This window comes from Periplaneta americana, chromosome 14 (genome assembly GCF_040183065.1).
Source record: "Periplaneta americana isolate PAMFEO1 chromosome 14, P.americana_PAMFEO1_priV1, whole genome shotgun sequence".
In the NCBI taxonomy this organism is placed as follows: domain Eukaryota; kingdom Metazoa; phylum Arthropoda; class Insecta; order Blattodea; family Blattidae; genus Periplaneta; species Periplaneta americana.
Genome location: NC_091130.1, coordinates 11,122,719 through 11,139,364, shown reverse-complemented (window position 1 = coordinate 11,139,364; position 16,646 = coordinate 11,122,719). Strand labels below are relative to the sequence as shown.

The window sequence follows — 16,646 nt, the reverse complement described above, 5'->3', positions numbered from 1 at the left end:
AACAGAGATTAAGGGTGTTTGAGAATATGGTTCTTAAGGAAATATTTGGAGCTAAGAGGGATGAAGTTACAGAAGAATGGAGAAAGTTACGCAACGCAGAACTGCACGCATTGTATTCTTCACCTGACATAATTAGAAACATTAAATCCAGACGTTTGAGATAGGCAGGGCATGTAGCACGTATGGGCGAATCCAGAAATAGATATGGATTGTTAGTTGGGAGACCGGAGGGAAAAAGACCTTTGGGGAGGCCGAGACGTAGATGGGAGGATAATAATTAAAATGGATTTGAGGGAGGTGGGATATGATGAAAGAGAATGGATTAATCTTGCACAGGATAGAGACCAATAGCGGGCTTAAGTGAAGGTGGCAGTAAACCTGCGGGTTCCTTAAAAGGCATTTGTAATTAAGTGAATCTTTATTTGCTAGAATCTGTATGTTTTTGGAGTTTATGACACACCTCGTGTAGGCTTTGGAAAAATCAACGGAAAAACAAGATGTGTATGTGTGTGACGTCACGGCCGATGTAACAAGTGTCGTAACGTCATGAAAGGTGTTACTCGGGCACTTTATATAGGGGAGCGAGGTCGTAGGCTGCTCAGTACCTGTCGAGATTACCCGAGTGCGCGAGCCACTAGTTCAAGTCTGTGTGTGAAGTGACGTCTTCGTTACACGTGTGTACGCCTTCAAACATCGGTGGAGCCAATTTTTATCATTATCAAAGGTTTATGATTTTTACAATACTATGACAATTTCTCTGTTGCCTTTGTGTCTCTGTTCATGCACCACTATAGTCGAATTTCGTTGTCATCTTGTGTTTCTTTTACCATAATAATTGCTTAGATTGTCACTGTTAGCCGTATGTTTATGTTTATAGAATTAATCGGCCAATATTTGTTATTATTTATCCACTGTAAAACAACAAAGGAGACGCCTTTTATAAGGTATTTTGTGTTCATAATGAAGTGGCTTAAATGACTAACAGTAACTGCACCATTGGCTATGTCAGCAGTTTATTGAATACAAATAAAAGTGTTAGGGTTAATCGAATATGAAAGCGAAACTGTTATTAATTTAATTTGTGAATGAATGAGTGAGCGAATAAGTGAATGAATGAATGAATGACTGAATGAATGAATGAATGAATGAATGAATAAAGGAATGAATTAATGAATAAAGGAATGAATGAATGAATGGATGAATGAATGAATGAATGAATAAATGAATGAATGGATGAATGAATGAATGAATGGATGAATGAATGAATGAATAAAGGAATGAATGAATGGATGGATGAATGAATGAATGAATGAATGGATGGATGGATGGATGGATGGATGGATGAATGGATGAATAAAGGAATGAATGCATGAATGGATGAATGAATGAATGAATGAATGAATAAAGGAATGGATGAATGAATGAATGAATGAATGAATTAATGAATGAATGAAGTTACCAACCATAACGGTTCAACTAATTCAACCAAATAATAAATCAATAAAAATCATTCTACAAAGAAAAAAATAAACGAAATATAGCATCGGTCCAATTTATCAAGGTGTTACTCGTACATGTGACTTCCATCAGGAGCAAAATATAATAGTGAGTGAGTGAGTGAGTGAGTGAATCTGTGAATTGATTGAACGCAATATGAATAATTAATTGTATTTAACCCTCATATTGGCAAAACTTCATTTCTCACATTAGTTTATTAAACCGTGTCGGACCGTAAAGAAAACAACTATCGTAATGTCCATATTTTAAGTTGTACAATATTATAGTATTGTGAAATTTTAATTTTCCTACCAATTTTTTTTCTATTGTCCCATTAAAATTATAGCATATAACATCGGTCCAATTTATCAAGATGTTACTCGTACATGTGACTTCCATCAGGAGCAAAATATAACAGTGAGTGAGTGATTGAATCAGTGAATTGATTGAATGCTGTGTTGGAAAGAGTGGGTGAAGAAAGAATGGTGCTGAAACTGATCAAGAAGAGGAAAAGGAATTGGTTGGGTCACTGTCTGAGAAGAAACTGCCTACTGGAAGGAGCTGTGAACGGTAGAAGAGTTCGAGACAGAAGAAGATATCAGATGATAGACGACATTAAGATATATGGATCATATGCGGAGACTAAGAGGAAGGCAGAAAATAGGAAAGATTGGAGATTGCTGGGTTTGCAGTGAAAGACCTGCCCTTCGGGAGAACACTGTGAATGAATGAGTGAATGAATGCGAATATCTTCAACCTTTGCTTTAAGTCACATAACCTCAAGTCACTAACGTAAATGATTTATGGCTACATTTAGATGATAACTTCAAGCATTGAGCAATATTTTTAAAGAGTGAATAATTTGAAGTCAAAGAGGACATTGAACAAAATATTATAAGCAAATAGCGGAAACTTCCAGCCATTTTAACGAGGTCATTAGTGTTTACTAAGCCATTTTGTGTGTATTTGCCATTCATATTTCTATAATGTTTACTACTGGACAAGCGTCAAGAAAGAAACATTTCTTGGGGCAATCTTTATATTCGTAATTAAAAGTACTATGATGAACTTAATGAGTTGGTAATTCCAGAATATTGTTAAAGTGACCAGAGGCCTAATCCACAAAGGTATGGACTTGTACATTACAAGTAAATTCTCTAGTAAGCAGTAAAAATATTAGAGTTTCTGTCCCAGAAAATACATTTATGCACTCCATACCTAAAAATTATGTACAGTAATCTCAGACCTCGAGTAATATTTAAGGCTGGTTCACAATAAACCGGAAACGAGAATCGGAACGAAAACGAAAACGGTAAAATTATTACAATGTGTACATTTAAATGTGAGCATTCACAATTAACGAAAAGCTTGCCGGAGCCCGGGATCGGGAACGGAGAGTTGGCCAAGTTTCAACTTTGCCGTTCACGTTTCCGATCACAGCCCACTAGATTCATTCTATTGCCATCTAAAAGCTATTTTGTCGTCGTATATTTTGTAGCAAGAAGACCGTGACATAGCCTATGCATTATTTTGTTCTGTGCTGTGCATCATGGAGCAAGTTTTATTTGATGAGATTCTAATATTGAGTGTTGAGGAAAATCCTCACGTTTACGATAAGCGGCGCGCCTCGTATAAAGATGAGAAAATGAAGGAGAATATGTGTCTTTCAATAGCTGCATCTTTGAACACCGATCGGAAGCGAATCATATTTTATTACTGTATTGGTTGTATTACACACTACATATTCATGCTTCAATCCAATAACTACTGTTGTGTTCATATTTGTTCTATTATAAATGTTTCTTCTCTAATTATTTTACGTTATGGTAGACTTAAAACAGGTTGTGATAATAAAGATGCATGGGCATATTTATAGTACCGTACCTAATTAAAAGTTTCAGTTGAAATTTCGAAGGTGTTTAACCTGTGTTTATGTTGGCTACCTTGTAGTCATGAGAGAACGCCATTGGTCATTTATACACAAATAACATCAGAATGCGTAATATCGACTTTACATATCGTTATTGACATACATATCGATATGCATCGTCATCTATGTTCTCGGTTTATTGTGAATCAAAAAATTTCATATTCACGTCCTCTGCTTCTCGTTTTCATTCTGGTTCTCGTTCCCGGTTTATTGTGAACCAGCCTTTATTAGGACTATTTTCGTTAATAAAAATATAAATAATATAACCCTAAAATTCCCTCACAAAATGTTCATAATTAGGGCTAGGATTTTGATGAAATTGCATCTTTTTTCTATTAAGCCAGAAACATACGTACCTGCTTTGGTATTTATATCTTATGTGATAAACTAAGTGTTTTAAGACACATTTGTTGGGGCATTTTTTTTGCATTTTTTGGCTGTTTCAAATCATGAGAGCATTTTTTGTTTTATTCGGTCTTTTTTAGGCATTTTAATTTAATTTTGACCATAAATTCCCATTATTAATGTAAAATAATGTTTATTTTCTTTGATATTTTCTCTACATATTTTCTCCATTAATACCCATTATTTTGTATAATATTTTAATCGTTTTTCTACACAAATATTGCCATTTTAACGTAGTATACCCCATGTAATGGATCAGTCCAACCACCCCTTCAATATAGACTTCTCTATACCTGCTAGTTCCGGATAAGAGTGGGCTGATGGAAACTACATCAGGTAAAATAATTAATTAAACTGTACCACTTAGAAAAAAATATGTAAAATTAAATACATTTAAATGTTGGTACTAGAATTTAATTTTAATTATTAGTCTAAATATTAAGTAGTACAAAACTTCTTTTCCTACTAAGCCAATTATGTAAGATCAATTTGTAGGGCATTTTTAAAGATTTTTAGGTCATAAATGCATTGTTTTTAGGACATTTTTTCATGATTTATAGGTCATCAAAATCCTAGCCCTATTCATAAATGTATATTTATGAATACTCAACCTATTCAGACACCGTGAAGTTGAAATAGATGAATATCGATTACTGCCATAAAGAAATAGGATGTTATTCAGTAATGACAATTGCGAAAAGCGAAATACAGGTTTAACAATGTTAATTGTTTGTATGCGTGTGAAGTTTGATTAGCGTAACATGTAGCTAATCGGCGATATATGCAATGGAAGAGGAAAGTAAGTGGTCACATATCCCATTATCTCTTGGCTTAGTTGTCTCATAAGTGGTATCTTTTTGGTGTCGCTTGTGAAGTTCAGACTTGTCTTTGGACAGTTAACAACAACAACATTAGAGGAATCCATACCTGAAGTTTTACCACTATTTTTGTTACACCCTGTATGTCCCTCGTGGTTTGTTCAAAGATCGAGCGGTAAAAAATTAACAGAAGATCTGCAAGGGGATCAGAGTACGTACCTAGAGAAAGCTATTCTAATATCGAACTTTTCTTAGTTTTACTTAGACTTGCAGATATTCGAAAAGAGATTCTCGGCAAACCTGTTCACAAGCCATCCGACTAGCAGAACGCTGTTTATGTAATAAAAAGTTTTAAGTGCCTTCTTTATGGAGGTTACTGGTCATTTACTTTTTATGCGGTTAAAGCCCATGAATGTGTTTGAAGACAAACGAAGTTGTAACGAATGCGTTTTCAAAGCAAAACAATGACAGCGCTTTTATGTGTAATTGCCATGGTTACGCAAAGCGCCTATTTACTACTGCAGCTGGCAAAAGCAATTGAATGCACGTGTGCATCGCAGGGACCACAGAGATGCAAATAGGTGTAGCAGCGTACGTTATCCTGTGAACACGCTATCACATTAATTAAAGAAATCCACTCATTATTTCATTCTAACATTTACCCATTCCGTACGTCTACATCTGTTAAGAATCTTTGCTAGACCTAAAGGTACTTCCATCACTTTTATTCATATTCATATTCATATTCTTTACTAGCCGTACCCGTGCGCTCCGCTGCACCCGTTAGAAATAAATATAAAGTAATTACATAATTAAAATAGGACGTTTGATGCAGGGAACATTCGTGTTTGATAGAAGGATAAATCGTTTAATATGTTACTTAATTTAAATTGCATCCAAATAATTAAAATGCGATCATTTTGGTCCAGGGACACTCATTTGGTGCCATGACAATTCCTTTAACCTGTTTCTTAATTTTTATTACATGCAACCATAGTTTAATGAGCATTGACATCATTTAGATTTAATGTGTATATTTTATTTTACTTGTTATAGGTTTCCATTGAATTATGGTAATAACTTGATTTTAACCCTTGTTTTCTACGTATTCAGTAAATGGCGCTTGGCCCACTATGGTTCTGAACCCTTCAAATAACTTAAGTTATATTATATTATATTATATTATATTATATTATATTATATTATATTATATTATATTATATTATATCAGAAGTTACTGTAATAACATTATAGCATTATGTCCATCTAGAGAAACTACACTTTCCAATGGTGAAATAATAATTAATTATACAAATCGGTTAATTTAGCTTCCGATATTACTTCATACAAACACAGAAACATTCTCTGTAGGCTATCTTTCATACCTTTCGATTGTTGCTGTCCAAGGCCCCTTATATACGAAGTCATTTGTTTTTTAATTCATTACACGGCCTTAGATGGCAGTTATTTTAATTTTAAAACTCATTTATCTCATTAAATATCAGTCATATCAAAATTTTTCAGGGAATAAAACTTATCGAAAATTATTTGTAAAGAAACTTTTGTTATGTAACATTTTTCACAAAAATAAATAATAATAAGCGAGATATTTCGATTTATTTAATTCAGGCCCCCTTATAACCCCCCTTTTAAATAATGTATTTTGAATGCCATATAGCCTAAAATCTAAGTTATAACGAACTTAATTTATATTCCAATTTTCATCGAAATCCGTTCAGCCATTATCGCGTGAAAAGGTAACAAACATACAGACAGACATACAAACAAAAATTTCAAAAAAGCGATTTTCGGTTTCAGGGTGGTTACTTATATATGTTAGGACCAATTATTTTTGGAAAATCGAAAATTACCAGAATATTTCGGCTATAGATTTATTATTAGTATAGATTTGCCTGAAGGTACAAGAATACAAGAGGCTTCGTCAATGTGATAATATAAAAAAACAATGTGTCAATATTTAAAATATTAAAAGAGTAAAAAATAATAAAATTTAACTAAAATGCTACATCATTTTCAAAAAATTCATTCATATTATAAAAGGGATTATTTTGTAGCCATCTATTAATCTGAAATTTAAATTGTTTCATTAAGTCTCTTTATATTTGTAGGCATCTTATTATATACTTTTATTGCAGTAATTACATAGCTTGATTGTGTTTTTTGCAACCTGACATGTGGTACGTTTAATTGATCATTATTTCTGGTTTCATAGCGATGCAGATCTAAAGAGATCTACATGATAGTCTGGGTGGTGACATTATTATAATACGAACTGCCTTTTTCTGCAGTAACAGAATGTTTGGATGGTCAGAACTATTTCCATATAAAAGTAATCCATATCTAATAATACTTTCGAATAGTGCATACTAAACTTGTTTTAAATAATGTTTGGGAATCTTGTACATGATACTTCTCAAGAGTTAAATTACTCTAGAAATTCTTTTACATACATAACTGACATGGCTATTCCACCATAGTTTAGGATCCAAATACATACCCAGCATCTTTACAGATCCATTTATCACATTAGTTTGGGTTTGTTTCAAACTTAGAGTTAACACATGCGTTTTTTCATCATTAACAATAAACCCATTAATTGAAAACCACTTTCTTATTTCAGCAAATGCAGCTTGCTTCATAAAATCTAACTCAGCAGTATTATTATGTGTGATAACAAAAGTTGTATCGTCAGCATTCATTATAGTTTTAGCCGACACATTGTATGGCAAGTCATTTATCATAATAAGAAACAGGAATGGACCAAGAATAGAGCCCTGAGGAACACCACACTTAATTGGAGCTACAGCACTTCTTTTTCCATTTACATCAACAATATGGGAACGTCCAAGCAAATATGAACGGAAAAATGTTTGTTCTATCCTCCTTATGCCATAGTATGCAAGTTTCATTAACAATGAACTAGTGGCTTGTGCAGCAAATGCTGCAAACTAAGTTCATTAGACGTTCAAATAAAATTTTTTCAGATTTATTTTCAATGAAGAATACCAGACATTTTGAAAGTTATATCCTTCCGTAATGATGAAACATACTCCCTCTGAATGTTTTTTTTTTATGCCAAATACTTTTTCTTGAACTTATCCACTTCAGTTTTTGAGTTTCAACGCGAAAATGCAAGTAAAAATGTCAGGACGATCAGTGGGTTTTTCATGTGGGAGTAAAGCAATAGATATTTCAGGTCATTGTGGATTGTAGGTGAAAGTTAAAAAAAAAAGTCAGGTTTGCTATGATTTCGAACAATAGACATAGCATCTTGGTATAGCTGCTGCATATAGAGCTTGAAATGTAGAGGGTAAATCACTTTATCCTGCTAAGAGATCTTGCTGAAATGATCGGGAGACTACATAATTTTGTAGGCCTCTTATTATATCAGTAAGTAATACCATTTGGTCTTTCCTTAGGAACTGTAATTTTTGCGCTCTCTCGAGCCAATACTGAAGAGAATGACGCATATAAATATCTACACCACACCGCCATTAAGTATATGAAAAAGACCCAACCCCACTTGATTAATAACTATAAAAATATTTGATTTTAATAACAATATTATCTTACGTAAGTTTTGTAGTTATATATATATATATATATATATATATATATATATATATATGTATACATACAAATAGATATACATACTCAGTAAATTATAGAAATGAAGATATAATTTAAGATATTCTCTACATCTACTTATATAATCCCAAACCGTTTCACTTTCTTATCATCAATAAAGCATTAATATGTATAATTAACGAAATAGTCACATCATGGCATTAACTATAATAATATTTTATTTATAATGGTAATAATGTCATCAAACCACCTCAAGTTTTGTAGATTTTAATATCCAAACCACAGCTGTACTCAGAAAATTAGACACCGCAGAATCATACCTGTAAATTAATTTTAGTAAGTCTTGAAGTTTTTAATAATCCAGTGAATTTGAACTCTAAATATGTCAGCAATCCTGCAGGTCATGGCCTTCGTGTAATAGTCTATTGTTTCTTGTAGTCTGTGTTTTGTTTTATTCTGAAATCACAATTAGTTCTCAAAACTGACTGAAGGTGGATTTTGGAAAATATGAAAATTATGTAGGAAAACTAACGCTTCACTGAAAGTTACTATTTTTATGAAACTCGTTGGATGCCAAGCTTCAAAATGACGGGTCATTCATTAAAATCCGTTCAGCCATTTTCCAGTAATTTCCATTACCACTTTAAATTATATATATATATATATATATATATATATATATATATATATATACAGAGTGACTTATATAGAACTGACACATTTCTTTCTTTAATTATTCCGTTGGAAATTCATTCAATGACCCAATTTTAGCACCAAATTAAGCAGAATGTTCTGGAGTTTCGATTCCTTGTCACTAGATGCGCAGATGTTTATGTTTTATTCCTATTGTTGGCAGCACTAGATGCGCAATGTTTATGTTTTATTCCTATTGTTGGCAGCACTAGATGCGCAGATGTTTATGTTTTATTCCTATTGTTGGCAGCTGTTTTCGACATTTTGTGTCAACGTGAAAATGCAGTAAACATTAAATCAACGACTCTTCCTTGTGAAGCAATACTGGATTACGAATTCAATTACAGCTACTCAAAGGGCATACCAGAGAGAATTTGATGTTCGCAATCCTCCCAAAAGAAACACAATACTGGGACTGGTAAACAAATTGGAAACAACTGGATCTCTGGTGAGTGAAAAGGGCAAGCATCTTTCATCTAGGCTTCTCACGGTTGTTGTTGACGTAAGAGCACGACTGGAGCAGTCACCCAAAAAATCATTAAGACGTTTGTCGCAGGAGACAGGGTACACCTACTCAATGTGTCAGAGAGCTAAGAAAAGTGCAGGCCTAAAGCCATATAGGGTTACGGTTGTTCATCAGCTACAGGAATCAGATAAGGATAAAAGATTGAATTTTTGTCGTTGGTTTCAGACGTTCATTGTGCAAAATCATGCCATATTGTCCATCACATGGTTCACAGATGAAGCATGGTTCCATTTATCCAGTTATGTGAACTCACAGAACTCACGCCATTGGGCCATCGAAAATCCACATGCCATCCATGAAACACCTATGCACCCGGTTAAAATCGGAGTTTGGTGCGCAATATCCGCACAGAGAATAGTGGGGCCAATTTTTTTTAACCAGACTGTGAACACTGCAGAGTACCGACTGATTTTCATGGAGTTTGTTGAGCAACTGGACGATGTAGAGCTGAGTCAAGGATATTTTCAGCAAGATGGTGCTACATGCCATACATCAAATGAATCCATGGAACTAATTGCAAGTTTCTTTGACGACCGAATAATTTCCAGGAACTTGTGGCCACCGAGATCTCCGGATTTGACAACGCCGAACTTCTTTATATGAGGTTACTTAAAAGACAGGGTTTACGCCACACGTCCCCAGACATTGGACGATCTGAAGCACAACATCACACAGGAGATTCAAGCTATTGACAACAGAGTCCTGCAACGAGTGGCCAGTAACATGGAACGACGTGTTGAGTTGTGCCTTATGCAGGATGGAGGACATTTTCAACATTTGCTATAGAGGTAAATAATCTCCCAAAATTCCTCTACATTTTAGGTATAATAAGTTGTCGCTAGCACAATTCGTTTTGAAACAATTAATGAGAGAAATGTGTCAGTTCTATATAAATCACTCTGTATATATAGATAATATATCAAAGAAAAAATAATAATAAAAAAGTAGAAACTGAGGTACTTTTAGGAAACCGTCTCACAGAAATTCAGTTTCTATTCGCTGTCATTTGTTCAAACTGTTTCAGAAACATGAGAACTGCGTAAAATGTCGGTAAGTCATGCTTTGCATATTTTGTGGTTCCACAAAATCGAGGCCAATGGAATATTTTAACCTAACATGTATGCGACTTTGTGTGTAAGATAACTTACATGTAGGCCTATTATCTGCGCGTGGATACCTGGCCTGTTCAGGTTTCGGCGATATGGGGAAACATGCGGGTGACCCAGATTACAACTGTATCCATGGCAACTTTATGTACCGGTAGGTTTTTTACAAAACAGGTGGGAAATATAAGGCGGTTGATTAAAACCCGGTGTACTTGACATCCCTTCTTCGATTCCACAATTACTACCTAATAATTACAGCTTTGAGGTAAAAATGTATTTTAATAAATTTTTAGAGACGATAATTGGGATCAAAACTTTTTATGAGAGACATGGTGAATGACGAAAAAGTTCAATATAAGTTCTGAACGAAATAAACTGCCAAAATACTGGTGGCGGAGCATAAATAACTCAAGAAAAGGTAAAATAATATTTTTTTGTGCAACTGTCAATAATTCCCCAGAAAAATAGTACAGACGTGGACAAATTATTAACAAAATTGACGATTTTTATGATATTTTGTTTACAAAATTTGACTTTTCAATTTAGACTACAGTTGACAATTTTGGATATTTCCATCATTACAGTAGACAGAAATATGCAAAAATGTCAACTGTAGTTTAAATTGAGGAGTCAAGTTTTGTAAAAATATATAATAAAAATCTTCAATTTTGCTAATAATTTGTAAATTAGCAAAAATGTCAACTGCATTGAAGAGTCAAATTTTGTAAAAATATAAAACAAAAATCTACAGTTTTGCTAATAATTTGGAAATATCCAAAATGTCAGCTGTAGTCCAAATTGAAGAATCGAATTTTGTAAAAATATACAATAAAAATCTTCAGTTTTGCTAATAATTTGTAAATATGCAAAAATATCAAATGTAGTCCAAATTGAGGAGTTAAATTTTGAAAAATCTGCAACACTAATCTTCAATTTTGCTAATAATTTGGAAATACACAAAAATGTCAACTGTAGTCTAAATTGAAGAATCATATTTTGTAAAAATATATAATAAAAATCTTCAATTTTGCTAATAATTTGTCCACGTCTGTAATATGCGTTACAAGAGCGGTATGTGAAGTTTTCATGTTCGAGGAAAAGTTTGAAAAAGCGAAACGTAGTTGAGCTTTTTTAATTTCCGAGAATTGAAAGAAAACATACCGCTCATGTATCGTACATTATTTTGTGCGAAGATCGTTTATTACAAACCTGAAAGAGGAATTTCTAATTAATTGTAATGAAATCTCCATCTTGGTTTCTGTTCAATGACGGCAAATTTGCAAAACAAACATATCTATCTTCAACATTGTTGCTTTAAAATGTTTTCTGTGTTTACTATACTCCAGCAGGCCATGATATACGTCTGTCTTCCCCCCCCCCCAGTCTATGATGAGCCTGGAAGCTTGTTGATTTTTTCACGGCTTCCTAAATGTTACTTGCATCACGAATGCAGTAACTTTAGTGGAGTTGTAGAGTTTACTAAATTTTTGCAAATATTTAAAAACAATAATTAAGAGTGCAATTTAGGTGAAATTGCAGTGGTAAGTTTCCAATTTATAATTATTACTATATTGAACGTCTCTAAAAATAATATGTTAAAAGCCTAAAGCAGTAAAATGAATATGTCACTTAAGCGGTAAGAAGAGGGAAATTGTTATGTGTGTTAGGTTGGGAATACTGAATGTGGAATTTTAGACTTTCCGCGGATTGGTTTTGTGCGGAAACCAAGCAAATACGCACGATCTCGCACAATTTTTTTTTCTTTTTTTTTTTCGTTGTTGGTAACTCTATAGCATCTATTAGATGCTTTATGGTTGTGCTAACAGATGGAGTTACTTGTCAACAATGTGACACTGAAACGTGTGTTCAGGTTACAGCCCAGCGACAGTCCTGATGTATTTTTATATTTGTGATGATTGGTTAATTGATATTAACCCGGCATACTCACAATCACACTCACATTCATGCAAATTTCCAGACTCTAGACACCCAGGGAATTCTTCTTCTTCTTCTTCTTCTTCTTCAACAACAAAAATTCACAGAGAGCCGAGCCCGGGAATCGAACCCGGGACCTCCTGATCTGGAAGCCAGCATGCTGACCAACAGACCACGGAGGCAGTCTAAAAAAATATTTTGTGAATATAATTTTTTTTAAGACAATAGAGAGTCATAATTTACTTCTCCCGATACGTACCTACGCTGAAAAAGTCGTTTGTTACCCTGTTGAGTAGACTATTGATGTGTGTTTGTCGCAAGGTCATTGACAATTGCATTGACGTTCATTCGAAATGTAACAAATAGACTACTGTCAATCTTAAAAACAAGACATCTTACAAATTAAATATAGCATAAGAAATAATTATTTCAAAAAGGCATATGACTCGGTTAAGAGAGAAGTTTTATATGATATTCTTATTGAATTTGGTATTCCCAAGAAAATAGTTCGATTAATTAAAATGTGTTTCAGTGAAACGTACAGCAGAGTTCGCATAGGTCAGTTTCTGTCAGATGCGTTTCCAATTCACTGCGGGCTAAAGCAAGGAGATGCACTATCACCTTTACTTTTTAACTTTGCTCTAGAGTATGCCATTAGGAAAGTCCAGTATAACAGAGAGGGTTTGGAATTGAACGGGTTACATCAGCTTCTTGTCTATGAGGATGACGTGAATATGTTAGGAGAAAATCCACAAACGATTAGAGAAAACACGGGAATTTTACTGGAAGCAAGTAAAGAGATAGGTTTGGAAGTAAATCCCGAAAAGACAAAGTATATGATTATGTCTCGTGACGAGAATATTGTATGGAATGGAAATATAAAAATTGGAAATTTATCTTTTGAAGAGGTGGAGAAGTTCAAATATCTTGAAGCAACAGTAACAAATATAAATGATACTCGGGAGGAAATTAAACACAGAATAATTATGAGAATGCCTGTTATTATTCGGTTGAGAGGCTTTTATCATCCAGTCTATTGTCAAAAAATCTGAAAGTTAGAATTTATAAAACAGTTATATTACCGATTGTTCTGTATGGTTGTGAAACTTGGACTATCACTTTGAGAGAGGAACATAGGTTAAGGGTGTTTGAGAATAAGGTGCTTAGAAAAATATTTGGTGCTAAGAGGGGTGAAGTTACAGGAGAATGGAGAAAATTACACAACGCAGAACTGCACGCATTGTATACTTCACCTGACATAATTAGGAACATTAAATTCAGACGTTGAGATGGGCAGGGCATGTAGCACGTATGGACTAATCCAGAAATGCATATAGAGTTTTATTTGGGAGGCCTGAGGGAAAAGGACCTTTGGGGAGGCCGAGACGTAGATGGGAGAATAATATTAAAATGGATTTGAGGGAGGTGGGATATGATGGTAGAAACTGGGTTAATCTTGCTCAGGATAGGGACCGATGGCGAGCTTATGTGAGGGCGGCTATGAACCTTCGGATTCCTTAAAAGTCACATTATTATTATTATTATTATTATTATTATTATTATTATTATTATTATTATTATTATCACTATTTTGTCTTCACTATAACAGCTGTATATCAATTTCAGAGGCAACACTTGTGCGGAGAATGCTTACGGGTGTATCAACTTTCAATTACGTCCGTGAAATGCCTCCTCACTCAGGATGGCTAGACTGGGCCTCCTCCCACGCACTCTCAGATTACCATAAGCATTAACTAAGTAGGATTTAGCACACAGAATGAAGCAAACCTTGAACACGTCTGCATAAGCAGTACAAGGGCGTTTGCACAGGTGCTTTACAGGCTAACGATGTGCAAGCACTTCGGAATCGAACGCCTTCCCCTCAGCAAATACCTCAGAGTATGTAATACCCACCGTATAGTATCGTCTAGCCAGCCTTCGACTCTGGTCAGGAGATCAATTTCGTGAGGGCATGCTTTCCCGTTACTTAGGAAATATTGTCTCCATGTGTATAAACTGAGTCTGTGACTTTAGAAAATCTCATGCAAAATGGATATTGTATACAGTGAAAAGAACGTTCTTAATTCCTAACTCAATAAGGCATATATATATATATATATATATATATATATATACAGGGACATCACTTTATTTTTACCAACATTTTTAACATTAACCTGGCTATACTCGGAAACACTGTTGCCTCCTTCCATTGCAGGAGTTTGATGTTACTAGTGCAATATGTAAACAAATCATTTTACTAGCTATAGGAGGAGAGAAAAGTAGTGTATCCATTTATGTTGTAGGGAAATACGATATTACGATTTTCAGTTTGATTATCACTTTTACGGAATTTATCAAAATACAGTAGAGTAGTAACATTTTTTTTCAAAAACTCAACTTTTCAGGCGGCTATGTTCGTTATGTAATGTCTACTTTATTTAGCATATTAATTATTGATGTTAACATACAATATAGAGAGTGCATTTAAATTGCGGGGGTCATAAGTAAAGGACTGTAAGTGCACTTAAGTTACTTTTGAGAAAATGGGGTTTAAATATTTAAGCTTTCGTAAATTCGGTGAATTTTTTTATTTAAATTTTAATGTGTGATGCGATTAAAATATCCCTCTGCCACTAAAATTTTAGATACTTTAGCTTACACTGGATACACTTAACTCATGTTATTACAAATGTCACTAGCATTCCTTTGCTTCTAGCCACCTCAATTAAAAATAAGCTAATCTGAATTTTTAAACAAGTTGCTGAAATGGTTGTCGTTCATTACAATGCAGGCTTCAATTCTTTAAGCATATTATTAAAAACATTTTGAAGCATATTCTCTGAAATTGAATTTATCGTTTCTTGAATATTATTTTTAGTACGATATTATTAATATAGGTTCTTTCTTCTATAGAAAACGCAACCATATTTCTGAAACACACTATACACTGCAGTGTTTACTTCACTGCTTGAAGACTTCGAATGCAACAGAGGCCGTAAGTTTGTGTGTCTGACGGGAGCAAGGACATTAGTGAAGGGGTGAGAGTGAAGTACATTCAGAAATGCAGGTGCAATAAAAATGCAAGTAAAAATAAAATGATGTCCATATACATATACATATATATAGGGTGGAAGTGAAATAACCCTACATATTTTCATGTAGTATGTGACAAAAAAATCTGTACTATTATATTGGTGGAAAGTTCATAGATTTTTCAGAAAAAAAAATGTTTTTTTTTCTTCCAAATGTTTAACAACCTCTTATTCAGGAAATATTACGAGTAGGATCGTGATTTTTGTCCATATCGATACGAAATCTAATAAAGAATAATTTACCCTTCTGGCGTATTTTAATAACGTGGATTATTTTGGTGTAAATTTAATTTAAAACCCACCAATTTCAAGCCACTGTACAATGCGAACAGATTGCAACGTCGAGCCAGAGAGAAGTTCAGACCGAGTTCGTTGACCTGTTACATCTGTATCACGAGTAGAGTGTGTTAGCGGCGATGTTGCCGGACTTCTGAAACTTCAAACTTAATTTTATAATTAACCGTGCATTTAATCACAAACGTAATATAGGTTTTTTTATTAACTTAAGTGTACCGTGTCGCCCCTTTCAATCAGGAAGGTTATTTAACTTCCACCCTCTATAATCTCTGAAGGTGACTTAATGGGTTCATGGAAAAGTTCGTAGCGTTTTTCGCTGTGACAATTTTTTTTTTTTTTTTGAGATGAGGTGAACGGGAGAAACGTTGGGGTATAAGAATATATCAGGTGATAGATAAAATGAAAACATTAAGATATACAATATGCAATCAATAAATTTCCGAACTGTACTTGTATTTATTGTACCGGTAAACATACATGCTCGCGTTACTGAAGATCATTGCTTCCATACCAGTTGAGTCAGTTATCAAATAGCGTCAGATTGTATTTAAGGACTGAGTTTCTACACGTGATTTTGTGCAAACATGTCAAGGAACTATTGCGATTTTTCTTCTAATTTCTCCCTATTCTACTTGTGCCTAGTCTTATTATCTTATTATACACAAGAGAAGACACATAACCTGGGGTTTAGTTGCGCAAAATTTGAAACAATAGAGAAAAACAGCGTAAAGTCAC

At 34.0% G+C, this 16,646-nt stretch overlaps 1 protein-coding gene across 3 annotated transcripts in view; it reads left to right on the top strand.

The window, feature by feature from the left end:
- The window catches only part of LOC138713142 (proton-coupled amino acid transporter-like protein CG1139), a 210,296-nt gene that overhangs the window by 119,598 nt on the left and 74,052 nt on the right, over window positions 1-16,646 (top strand). Inside the window, exon 1 of one of the 3 annotated variants that reach the window (XM_069844958.1) lies at window positions 608-724. The exons of the other annotated variants lie outside the window; for them this stretch is intronic. The gene's annotated coding sequence lies outside the window, so the exon portion shown is untranslated. Of the gene's footprint in view, window positions 1-607; window positions 725-16,646 lie in introns of those variants that run through there. 3 annotated transcript variants of the gene reach the window in all.